The sequence below is a fragment of the Aulostomus chinensis genome, chromosome 11, assembly GCF_037954235.1.
Source record: "Aulostomus chinensis isolate RoL2024-O1b breed Wild chromosome 11, RoL_Achi_v1.0, whole genome shotgun sequence".
Classification (NCBI taxonomy): Eukaryota; Metazoa; Chordata; class Actinopteri; order Syngnathiformes; family Aulostomidae; genus Aulostomus; species Aulostomus chinensis.
This window is the reverse complement of record NC_141330.1, coordinates 2,846,065-2,859,920: the sequence shown is the minus strand read 5'-3', so window position 1 is coordinate 2,859,920 and position 13,856 is coordinate 2,846,065.

Sequence of the window (13,856 nt, the reverse complement as noted above, 5' to 3'; positions counted from 1 at the left end):
ACAGAAAGGTTAGATTAAAGTTTAAGTTCAGTTAAATTAAGTTTACTTTCGGGAGGGAGTGGTCATGGGTATGGTTAAGTGTAAGTCACATAAATGTCCTCAGAAGTAACGGAAATAGGAGTGTGTGTGTGCGTGTGTGCGCGCGCGCGTGCAGAGACGAGATCACCTCTCATCCTCAATGTCACTCCCTCTCTCTCTCAGAGGGACGGCGGCTCCCAGGAACTCCGAGCCAGAGCTCCGCGGAGCTGCTAAACCTATTAGGAGACTCCTGAATGCAAATCCGCTGCTGCAGATATTTAATAAGAGACCTGCGCTGGCAAATTAGATTACCTTGCAATTGCCAGTGGATAATGTGCTAAAAGCTTTCCCACTTAGGCGTTGCTCCTTACTGAATATTATTCACACTTTGAGGGGCCGGTGCAGGCTCACAGCCACAGACAGCGTTTGGTCAGGAGGGTGAATACGAGTTCAACGTGGAGAATGAATAGATTTTCATCTTTTTTGCTCTCGAGTTTCCTAATCCAGAAATGTGTATTTTGCAGTCGTGCGTGAATGATTTTGAAGTTGCATCACAGACCCAACGGGGGTCTTCTAAAGCTGCTGAGCTAGCTTGCGGTCTGAAGGTCTTCTGGGGGTCTCAGTCTTCTGGTCTGGTTCTGGGGAGGATAGAAAACGAGCCTGTTCCTTTATGAAGCGTCGCTGGAAATGGACGGGAATATCTCAGCATATTCGAGTGGCATTGCTCTATAACAGACACGTCTCGTCCGTCCGTCCGCCATGTGGGTACATTTTGAATGTTTTCTCGCTATCAATGCAGAAAACTGCTAATAATTTTTATATTTAATCAAATGAGGAACAAAAGAGAAACATACAAAGCAACAACAAGAAAAAAAACATTGAGAAAAAGAGACTAAAATACAAACTAAGCACCCAAGAAGAAACAGGCAGGAGAACACGAGGTCAGAGAAGGGGCTGCCTGGGTGAGACACACTGGGAGCACTGGGATTACGGGGACTGATGAACTCACGAGACAAAGGTGAAACACTCGGAAAAATGCAGGAAAGAAACACAAGAGGGGCGGATTTCAAGATAAAAGGGAGTGACAAAGGCTACAACCAAAAACACCGGGAGAAAACCTCAGATGAAACGAACCGAGAGAAGGAGCCGTCGCCGCAGACAAGATGGGCTGTTACCAGGAAGTCACGTGATGTCACCTGCTTGGCGGACGTTTGTCTTCTCTGTGCCGCTGCAGGGGTCATGTGACTTCCTGCAGTTTTCGAGGCAGAGGTGGACGTCACCCCCCATGGCCTGCAGACTTGCTAGTGGCTGCGTCAGTTTTTGACGTAACCTCGCTAAGAAACAGCTCTAAAAACATTGTTCGCTCACAACATCAGTGACATCGGAAGCAACTGAAACCGTCTGCGCGTTTACCGGGGAAGAAAAGGGAAGCCATTTTACCTCTGAGAGGATTAAAGGACTCGAGAAAGGCGCCGTTCTGCTGTGTGTCATTTCTCCTCCTGACATCAGTATTTCTCAGCAGTCGGAGATAACAGGATAGGTGAGCGCTCGCCACCCTGAGAGCCGACAAGCCGCAGCACTCAGGGATATGACAATGAAACGATCTCAACAATTATTCCTGCGGATAAATGGCCGCAGCGTGAAAAGGTCAGCAACAAATGACAACCAATTCCCAGCAGAGTGGAATCTGAGGAAAAATAATCGCCCCGTGATTGAATTGAAGCCCGGGACATTTGAGCCACAGTAATGAAATGGCTGTTGTTGTGACCCGACCCTTTCGCCTCCCAGATGATTTTTTACCAGATTACAGAGCAGGAGGCAGGGGCGACTATTTGCCTACAGGAAGACATTTAATATATGTACATGGGTGTGTTTGTCAATGTAAATCCCCATTACCACAGCTACGTCAGCATATTACATGCCAGCGCTCACCTGCAGGGCCGGCGGGGCCACGGAGAGGCGCTATCAGGTAAGACCGATAGCTGGACCTCTATTCTGAAAGCTGCACCTAAAAAGAAAAAGAAATTCAACAGTACTTCAATACCAAAGGGTAACAAATACAACGATGCATCAAGAAATAATAATAAACGCCAAGGCTGACCAGTTAGGCTGCAGCTCCATCACAACCCTTTAACCTGACTGCTGTCGGCATCGCAGAGTACGAAGACGTGGGGGAATCGGGTCATCCAGGGCCTCCAGAACACTAGGTGGCGGTACGCCCCCTGAGCCACTGGCAGCTGTTTGACTTTTTTTTTCCCATCTCACTCTTTTTCTTCAAATACCAAAACAAGTAAACTGGCAGGGAACCTTTCGAAAACTTAAAATCCAGGACCATTAAACAAAAACAGGAATCTTCTACAGCAAATGTGAAACTGCGTCAAGTCTCTGTGTCCGTAAATTACCTTTTTTTTTTTTTGTTCCTGCTGGGGTTTCTTCCACCGTGGCGCCTCGTTCCTTAACTGTCACTCATTTTCAACATCTTCTGAGCGTCGCTGCTTGAAGACAGACGGTTGGATTTCTTGCTGAGATGAGATAAAATCACGGAAGTTAGCTTTCATTCCTCCTTCTCGTTGACACTCATCGCGAGTGTTTCAGACACTGGAAGCGTGTTCACACAGTTCTGATCAATGCTGATCGGAACCAAGCCGATAAACACTCAAGTCAGCCTCAGGGTCAGAACCCACAGGTGGGAGCAGGTGTTTGCTGGATTCTGGCCACTGGGAATGAGGCTTCAGAGGGTTTCTGGAGGTTGTTAGAGCGCTCATCTAACTGGTTCCAGTTGTTCGCAGGATTGACTCATGAAAAACCTGCTGCCAGGGACGCTTGAAGGTCATAAACAGGTATCAGCTCAAACACAAGCTGATAGAACAACACTTTGATCTGAAAAATGTCAACATGGACTCCTATTCACCTGCAGTTGCTTCAACGCACACACACACACACACACACACACACACACACACACACACTGAGGCATGCGGTGGCTGGTCTGTTGCCTCCGTTCATATGACTAATTAGACCAGCTTCACACTGCGCCGTTCCTTTTGATGTTGATCCCTGGTGCTAATTGCTGCGTCAGTCGCAGGCCACAGTCAGGTTAAGTTCAAATGCAGGAACAGACGTCTCCTCCCCCCCAAACACACACAAACACACACGCACGCACACAGACACGCAAACACACACACATACACAGACACGCAAACACACACACACACACACACACACACACACACTCATCTCCTCCACAAGGAGCTTTGTGTGTCACACATCAAGTTCAGTCGAAGCCTACAGAGATGACGCTGTCTCTCAAAGTAAGGTTTCACATCAGGTGCACTTGTTCAACTGCGCTGTGTTGAGACGGAGGTCCAGACTTCTGGACATCATCGCTGTTTGACGACTGGTGAAGGAGGGAAGGAGTTACCAGAAGGATTTTATGAGATGATTCCAGAATTTGAAAGTCTGTTGCAGAGGGCCTCCTGTCTTCACTCAGCACAAAAACCACAAGACTAAAAGACCGTTTCTTCCCCACTGCCATCACTCTCTTAAACAGTTGATCTGTTGACCTGCTGCACTGCTGAGTGGTCACACACTCATGTTCAACTGGACACCCACTTAAGTCTGCACTACATTGTGGACCTTGCACCGATTGTGTTTTTGCACCATTTTTGTACATATCTTCTTTCTATGGATGTATATACTTCCTATTATTTATGTTTATTTTTATGTTTATTCTGCGAATTCCACGAGTGACACCAACGGCCGGAGTCAAATTCGCTGAATGTTGTGAACATACTTGGCCAATTAAACTGATTTTGACTCTGATTCTGACTCTGATTCATCGTGGACCACAAACAGCAGTCCAGTACAGAGGAGCGCAGATGAGCGTTGACTATGTGGGAATCTGACTGTAGACCCGCTGGCCCTCATGGTCCTGACTCCTACTGTTCCACCCGGTCCAACACAAGCAGGCCCATCCAGCAGAGGCTGACTGGGTATCGTCCCCGCCGCCCCTCACCCAGCCATCCGCCTCTCTGTCTCTACACGACTATCAGACATTCAGCTGGTCAAACAAGTGTTGGATCTTTAAATGGGAATGTTTGACTCCGCCATGCTTTTGAATAATTGAGGAGCTCAGTGGTGTAAAAAAGAAAAAAGCAGATCCACATCGACTCCTGTGTGTCCTGAGAGTGTTTGTCGGGGAGCGAGCGCGACAGACGGCGGGAGGCTAATAACATGCTTCCTGCAACACCCCAACCCTTTTTGCAGCATAACACGGACAACCATGAGGTTTTAGCAGCAGGGGCGTGGTGCTAAAAGCTAATAGTGGGATTTTAGAAACCCTGCACTTCAACCCCCTTGTACATCTCTTTAAGGAGGAGTGCTGTAATTGTGTTGTGATTCTGCAGACTGGCTCGACCCTGTTGACCCCCTCGGGGAAACTGTTTCTGAGACGTGCCAAGAGTCACATCTCTAAATATGGCCACAGTGAGGGGGAGTCATCCCTGCACGTTAGACTGTGGACTTCACCTCCCCGTCCTTCTACGAGTTTGACCTCAACTTCAGAACTCCACACTTCAGCCCCACAGATTTTCACTTTGCCAAGGAGAAAGAAGGACGTCTGCTCAGAGGAGAGTCTGGAGGATTTCATGTGCAGCAGAGGCTGACAAGCCAAAGTCAAGGTTATTAAACAACTTATAAAACTGATCTGTTTTTACCTTCTTTGTACATTCAAGGCGAGGACTCCGAATTCTACCTTTGTCATAAAGGAAGAAAAAACTCTGATATAAATTCCAAGAAATTGTCTGAAATACTTTGGGTTATTACAAATACTCAGGTTCCATGTCTGATACTTCAACCGATCCAATACTGCCTTTTACCTTCTGTTCAACAACTAAGCCGTTAATAATATAATTGCATGGACGCGAATAATGGCCATCTGAAGCTAATTTTTTTATACTGTGAGAAAAAAACAAGTGAAAAATTGAGACTTAATTGAATCCAATAACATTTTTCTTCTCCATTCACTCCAGAGCCAGACGAGAAGACCAATGCCCTCCTCTCCTCCATGTTGCATTAGGGACCTGGAACCCAGAGAGACCGTTAGCTTAGCACAATGTATGGTAGTGGATAGGCGGGTTAGCATTCCTCTTTTAAAAGTCATCAGGTACACATTTCTTTAGAACTGTTTTTCATTGAATTGAAAAAAAAAAAAAACAACCCCTTTGATTCCTGATAATATTTGTGAGGGAATATCAAGAGAAGTTCACAGGTTTTATTTTATAATTTTTAAACCAGCAACTACTTTCCTGGCGCCGTAACACAGAACCCCAAATCTCCGTCCCAGAACACTAAACGTTTGTTGATGACTGGCGGAGTGGCTGCTGCTACGTATCAAGGAGAAGAATACTTCTGGACAAACCAAGATCTGAACATGGTCTATTCTACGCTGCTGTGCTAACACTTCCCAACCACTTCCATTCTTTGTGCTAAGCTAACTAGCAGTCTGACGGTCTCTGAGGGTCTCAGCACCCTGAGAAGGGAATCCATCGTCTTCTCTGGCTCTATGATGGCAAATAATGCACATCCCAAAAACCGTTGGCACATTCCTTTAAAACCCCTTCTTTACTTGCCTTAGTATTGATCTGGAACTGTAATTTTGTGAATCAGAATGTTACTGGTTCAGATTTGAGCGGTTTAGTAAACACACACACATGCACACACGCACACACACACCACTGACTCAAAGTGACATACACACGTTTGTTTTTACATTTGTGTCAATAAATGTAAGCGTATGGGTGTCATCACATGTGTGTGTGTGTGTATGTGTGTTGGTTGGAGAAGTAGGTGTGTGTGTGTGTGTGGGGGGGGGGGGGGGCTGTGGGTTGGAAGGAAGGGTAGGAGGGATGCAGGGTGCGAACAGTCGGCCCAGTGAGGGGAGGCATGTGCAAAGAGCTCCAGTTAGTAGAACTGATCTTAGCCTTAAAGACCCTGACAGCCCCGAGCACCCTTGTCACCCCCCACCCCCCAGCCCCCACCACCCCCCCCCCCCCCCGCTACTCCGGAAGGTTACCCAGACGACTTACAATCAAACTTTAAAGAAGAACAACAGAGGAGTTCAGAGCAGTGGGTGGACAGTAAATGAGTGAGGATTCATCACCTGACGTGCGTACGAACGTTTTATCTGCAGCCTCTTACAGCTCGTGCCTCATCACTACGGTGCATCGGTGGACTCCAAAGTTAGTATTATTATTATTATTCCCCTGAGATGAACTTTTTACTTGTTCAGAAATGAGTACAAAAAAAAATGTAATAAATACAAACACGTTTTTTTTTTAAACTAATAAACAGCCGCATTGCAATTTGGAGAATTTCCCGTCATTTCAGTGTCAGCGAGAATCTTCAGTGGCGTTTTCAGTCAGGCAAACTGGACTTTTTACTTCCAAGTCCAACTTTATAAATTCAACGAGAACTTGGAATACTTTTGACTGTCGACCTGCAAGATATTCTCATAAAATACTCGTATGTTGTGTCCAGTAGTTTGTGCATACATTACAAAACCCCCCCAACAAAACAGCTATTTTTGACGTTCCGTACCGTACGATGGTTCTTGAGTTTAGCTTGATAGTTCCCAGCTTTATTTCACAACCAAATACTATGGCAAAGTAGAATTCTGAGAGTTGAGAAGTAACAGAACCTCCTGTATACTGACAGAGAGGCAACAGATGAGAGAAGGTTTGTGGTTTGGGTCAACCGTTGTTTTGTTTTGTTTGTTTGTTTACCTGGAGACACCTGGAATGCTCTGCGGTCAGAAGCTGGAATCTTAAACTTGGAAGTTCCCAGTTCCAAGTTGTCCTGAATGCAGCATTAGCGTCCAAACCAGGTTTAAATTCTCAACAGCGAGTCAGCGTCGGCTCTCAGCATGGCGGCCATTCCGACATGGCGTTGCGAGGGCAATCCTTCATCATGGCTGTGTTCTGTGTAGGTGGGCACGCACAATCATTGGAACAGCTACAACTTCAAATAGAACAGGACCCCGCCTCCCTCTCTTTTTTGATATTTAAACTAAAATAACAACACCTTTTTTAGACACTCGTGTTCAAATGGACTTCAAATGGGGCTGAAAATGATCTTTAAGCTGCGATCTTGCAGTCTCATGGCCTGTGTTCGTCTTGGCTCTCGCTAGAAGCGGGATTAGCATCTCCGCTAAAATAACAGAGGGCTGACTGGCGTAGAGCCAAGCAGCCCCAAGAAAAGGCCTATTGTTGTCCAAGTGCTGTTATTGCCTGGAATAATCTGCGCTTAGTTACACCATAATGCACACACACAGTTTCACCAACACACGCAGAGATCTCTACAAATTAACACTTGTGAGCAACATTTTGCGGTTCTGCCTTTGTCCAGCTGTAGGTGTTCCTTCCAGTTGCCCCGCATCAGCAGCATTAGCACGCAATTCCTGATTGCTGCTGAGTTCCAAAAGCGTGAGAGGCATAAGAAGTCCTCTTCTTCTCACGACCAACAGCTGATACCGTACATCGGGGACAGTCTGTGCGCTGCCGGTCAGGATAAGATCCGCTTCCAGTATTTGAACCCATTAAAATGGCTGTCGCGGGTCAGAGTTCAAGAGGAGGATTATGGCTTTTTGCCAGTGACCCAGTTTGAACCCCAACAGGTGCCACAGGGAATATTATCAAGATGACATGACATGGGACACAAGAGGGAGGAAGGAAGGGGAGTTTCCTACGGCGAACTGCGGTAGTTCTGTTCCAGAGGTCTCAGTGTCGAAATTAAAATCCCAGCCTTTTCAGAATCCACAGAAAAAGAATCTCTGAAATCGAAATGCTCCGAGCCAAGTGGGAGATCGGCTCCTTGCTGAGGGGAAATTGTCGGCGCACTCGTCTCCGCTTGTGAGGAAGGACGCGTGCGTCTACATTCGTGGTGGGTGGGTTGTCGCTGTTTCCCAGTTTAAAAATCCCCAAACGTGTGACGTGTGTTGCACGGTACCAATATCAGGAAATCCAACAAGTTCTCCGACCCAAAGAACTACCACATAATACGGGCCTTTGGTAGGACCGGCCGTGTTTCCTTGACAACCCTGAAACATACAAATACAATGAAGATCATGATGATGACGCGTCGACAGTCGGGTGAAGGCTTGGTTAGGTTCAAGTACAAAATCACACGGTTCACCATCGTTCGGGTTGGAATACGCACTTTTATTAAAAGTATAATTTGTAAAGAGATAATTAGTAAAGAACGATTTGATCCTGAAGGCACCGTCTTTACTCGTCTGGTACATCTCGTTATAACTTAATAAAGTCGGTGTCCTGATGGCGTTAGAATTTTAAGTTGCTGGAACTTGAGTTGAAGTAATTACGTAAGAAAAGTTGATTGGTTTTGAACAAACATGACGGAATTACTTCAACTTGTTTCCTCAACTTAAAACTCGGGACGCTAACTTTTTATGTGATGGCATCTTTTTTTTTTTTTTTAACTAAATTGTTGCTTCTGTCTTTTAAAATACTTCAGCCGGCTGTGCAAAATAACCCTCTGCCCAAGAACGTGGGTTTTTATTCCACTGAGATGTACGATTGATGAGCAAATTCTGACGCATCATCCGTTGCTGTCAGGCGTTGGTTTGCGACTCGTGCAGGGTTGCGTCCAGTGCAGGGTTGCGTCCAGTGCAGGGTTGCGTCCAGTGCAGGGTTACGACTCGTGCAGGGTTGCTCTTGAAACCAGGCAGGTAAGAATGACCTTCATGCCATCATTTTGGCTAATTTTTGTTCACAGGAAACCTTTAATTGTCAGATAATTGAGCTTCTGTCTCTTTTCGAGGCTGATGTTGATGCTGATGTTCAGTTCACAGGTTGTTGTTTTTTTTCTATTTTGGCTTTTTAAACACTTGTAAAATCAATTTATTTTTTGCAAACTGGGCAAAACAAGCAGATCGGATTGAAACTTTGGAGATCTGTAAGTTTTAACGTCATCAGTCCGATTTAGATTGATTTTTAAGAGCTTTTTTTTTTCTTTCTTTTTTTTATGACTACTTCGGGTTGCTTTTTTCTGTCTGCTTGTCTTACAGATCCAGTTTTTTGGAGGTTGCAGACATGTTGAAGCCAGGAGGATCAACAGAGGCAGGGAGATTGTTGTGATTTATTTACTCCAAACAGAACAATGTCCATTGTAGTGAATTCCAGACAAACACACCAGAATTGGCTAAAAGGCTGGTCTTCATCTGCAGACCCTTTGCCTGCTGTTGTTAGGAATTCAGGAATAATACGTGTTGAGGGAGGGGAAGTTGACGGTCAGGTGGGGGCCTCTTCCTCGTGCCTCCATTCGAGCAGAAAATCTCAGCAAATTAGTTACCGCGACGAAGGCTGGTCGGGGAGCTTTCATCCAGCGCAGTTGGGAGCCGCCATGGGATCGGATAAGAATCACCCCCTCCCAACAGCATCTTCACCCCCCCCCCCCTTCCTCGCCCCCTCCTCTGTCACTATCCAACCATCCATTACTGTTTTCCTGGCAGCTGGGAGCAGCAGAAGCCCCGGCGACCCGTTCGGTTGTTAAATGCCCCTCCAGCATTAGCACTCCTGAAAAGGTGTCATATAAACACAGAGCAGCCGCTAAGAAGCGCCGCTCCCAGGAGGGAGGCCTTCAGCTCGTCTTTGTACCTACGCCCCGGCTAGAACCAGCTAAAGCGAGTCAAGTGACGTTAAACTTTCATCAAGTGTGTAATTTTCTGTCTTGCTGATCTTGTTTTTGACGGAGGGGTTGGTTTAGTATAATTTGATGTCCAGTGAGACGCGTTAAAAAAAAAGCAAAAAAACGCCGCTGTAGTGAAGGAAACACCTGTGAGCAGAGAAGGCAGGAGCGGTGGACGCGCTAGCAAGGAGGCTAAAACCCCACGGGCGCTAGCGTCCGCCACCGGCGTCTCGCCCGAAGAAAACAAATTTGTTGGTTTTTTTTGTGTTCGTTGGACTTTAAAATGAAAGTGAACACGTGAGTGGGACTGAAATTGTCAGTGTCGTACAGACTTAGATCATTTAATTCATTGGTCATGACATTTTTTGTTTGATTTTTTTTTTTTAACGATTTATTTTTTCTTTTTTGCCCCCAAATCTTGTCGGCGATTCGCAGCTGGCGATGCCCCGCCATGTTTCTCGTCGGTGTTGCGCTTCTATTGGAAAAAAAACCCAAACCCGAACGTAATGGCCAGGATTTATTCACAACATTTAGAAAAGCTCCTAAATCACGTTTTTGTCGTCGCTTCTTCATCTCTGATGATGAGCAAAGAAAAAGAGACGAAAGCAAACCTGAGCCAGTACAACTGACGTGCCACCTCGGCCGCGCATCCTCAGCAGCAACTGTACATGAACACGCCATTGAAATGCTGAATCACCATATTGATATTCTGTATTGATGAATACATTCTTCATTATGTGACAAATGTACAAGAATAAAGGTAGCGTCCTGTGAGTAAACAGCAACAGAGCTTCTCTCACATGAAAAAAAGGTAGGAACCCTCACAGTCCAGTGGGATGAGCATGTGCAGACACTGAAATAAACACGCAAGCACACACACACACACGCTTGGTCAGCAACCCTCAAGAGAAACACGCTAACCGCTAAGAACCAAGCGATGCCCGGTGGACTGCTGCTAAAATCGGCGGATATTGAACATACAGTCGCACCCTCTAACAGTCGGCCATCTCTCACTCTCTCTCTCTCTCTCACACACACACACACACACACACACACAGTAACTCCATCTGTCGGATCACACATACACACCGTCACACATCCCAGCTCCCGACACAAATAAAAATGGTGTCAGCTGGTACATCTACTGTTTGAAAATCAATGGCGAACATAAAAATCTTGTTTTAAAACTTGCAGGATTGATTTCTCAATCAAGCTGAGTATCGGCAAGTGTTTCCCTGATTAATCGCCTCAGGATGATATTTAATGCCTTGAAACTGGTTTATTTTCTCCGAAAACAAAAAACCGAATCAGTCCTGCAAACTTCAAGCTTTTCAGAAGTTGCTGAAATACTTTGCTGTTTGTGTTGCTTGACCATCAGTTTTGATTTAAATGAACACAAATTCAGTTGTTTACTTGTTTGTTTCTCCATTATTTTATCATTTAAAAAAAACCCAAGCAAAGTGGCACTATTTGAAACACATGTGAAACTTGAAGAAGACAAAACAAATGTTTTACAATAAAAATTGTTTTCCAATGAGGTGTAAAAACAAAAAGAAGAAGAACTAAGCGTCCCCACGGGAGGCAGGAAAACCATGTTAGTGTAACTTTACAAAGAGAAAAACACTTTTTCCCTGAAACGAAGTGGTGAAAGTTCTGTTGTTTGACTTCAGACAGTTCTTTTGAGAAAGGAGTTGTCGAACGATGGAGTGCTGATGGATAGATGGGGTCTGGGACTTCTGTTTCTCTTTGACCTTTGACCCCTGACTCCCGCCCTGTCTGTAGCCACTGAGCTGCTGTAGCTGTATTGGACTCACAGTCCAATAGACAGACTTACGTATCAGGACGCTGAGATGTAAACACGCGCTTGTCCTTCATGTCCAGCCACAGAGTCGTTTGGGGGTCAGTATGTCAGGATTAGCCCTAGACAATCCTCAGACCCCCCTACAGAATCCTGCTGCCCCCCCCGGAACAGAACCTGGGATCCTGACAAACCCTCAGAGCGCCACAGTGCTGGACCGGCGGGGAGGCAGGGGAGGGGAGGAACATCAAGGGAAACATTCAGGAAAACACACCCCAAATCCAGAAATGCAGCAAACACAAAAAAGGAGAGAGAAGCGGCCTGGCAGGAGAGAAGGTGGTGTTTCTGGATTTGAGGGGCGTTTCCCTCAAATCCGAGGTGGAACCGTGCTTGAGAAGATCACCATTTTTGAGATTTGGCACCGCGCTTCATGAAATCCACTTGGCTCATCTTTTAAACTGCATCATTCTAATTATTTAAAAAACACCAACAAAGAACAAGATGTAAAACAAGGCTCAAAGGCTCTGTTTGTGATCCCTGCTGTGCTGTTTTCTACGAAATAAGCCAATAATAACAATAATAATAACAATAATAATAATAATAATAATAATAAACCAAACTGAGGAGAGACACCCTTTGAAGCGGTTCAGATCATTCTCCTTCCAGCTGTTGTGTAACTCTTTAACAATGCTTGACTCATAGCAACAGATTTCCACCAACAACAATCTCATTAACCTCAGCTCATCGGCCTGTGGGGCGCTTTAGTTAGCCAGTGACCAACTTACTTTAGCGTCTTGTTCTTCTGCGCTCCTGAAGGCGCCTGGAGGCGAACGAGCGATGACCAGCGTGCTTCAAATATTCTAACGGTGTGCTGCACATTTCTCTGTGTAAAAGCGTGTTTGGTGCGAGTGGAGGCGGCGGACGCTGTCAGTTCATAGATAAACTATCTCACGGACGCTAACAGCGGCTCTTTGGCCCATTAGTGAGCCGACTCGCTCCTAACTTGGGGGACAGGACGACTCTCTTTATCAGGTCCTAATGCCGTCCTGTTGATCTGGAGTCCCTGGGTACTGGATTTTGCAGAGTATAACATCCTTCTGCTCTAAAGATCTGTGTATGGAAGTGGCAAAATCCAATAATAAGAGGTGCAGCCTACACTTCTGTTCCAGAACTAATATCTGGTGCCAACTTGGACCCAGGTGCCGGCCTCGGCCCCTCCGCCTGTCTTATCTGGACGCTGGCAGTGGTATGTGACGCTCCGTCGTGTGCTCCCAGGGAGGAGGGGCGGCCCAGCCAGGTCCTGATTACCACGAGTGGGTCGGACTCGGGCGCTTTCAGGGACACAAACCAGACTTGAGACGGTAAACTGAGGACAAACGCAAACATCGGTCTATGGGTCACTGGTGGTAAGAATGAGTTTGTGGGAAATTAAGGTCCACGTCTTTAACGTGTGTGTGTGTGTGCGCGTGCTTGTGTGTGTGTGTGCTGGCTTGTGTTTTTTTTCTTCCACCTAGGTGTGCATGCCTGAGAACCGCAGGCCTCTGGTCCATACTGGGAGGACTGGGATGGTGTTGACAGTGCTTTGCTCTGTCCATATTTGTACATGGTCAGTGTGCCAAGATGCAGCCAAGGAGCGGAGAGATAAGGGAGGATGTCTGGACGACGCGCGCGCACGTGTGTGTGTGTGTGTGTGTGTGTGTGTGTGTGCATTTGTGTTTAACAGACTCTGCCGCTGTGTTTTTTCCAATTCTGTGCACTTGCTTTAACATCTCTGTGAGGACCAGTCTGAGTCTTGATCCCTTCACGTGTGAGAGGGTGAGACTCGATGTTGGTGGGTTTGATCCAGACCAGTTTCACCTCCAATAAAACTGCAGCACCTTTGATTTTCTTTAGGCAGATCCTCCAAATATTCTTGTGCCTGATATTTTTGGTAACCTAAACTTTGTCCTCCCTAATTTCAGACATTTGCCAGCATATAACTAAAGACACTGGCAACTGCAGAGAAACACAACAAGAAAATGTTGGCGAAAACCATTTTCCCAATTTAAAAGCAAAAGACGCACACACTGGCTGTGGTCAATAATAACCCGGGAATACGGGAACTGAGCTTAAATGGCAGAGATGGAATGTGGTTAACTTATTTACTCATCAGGCTCTGCTTCCTACGGCATAAAACCCCCCTTTTTTTGTTTAAAAGCTTTTCCGAGTGATAAGCCTCCAGCTCTGCCTCCCTGCAGGATAGATGCTGTTGTCACGGCAACCTTAAGACAGCCCATCAACTCCAGACACAGTTTCTTGCAGTGATGTCATTCAAGGCTATGAGACAGACAGGGGCCAC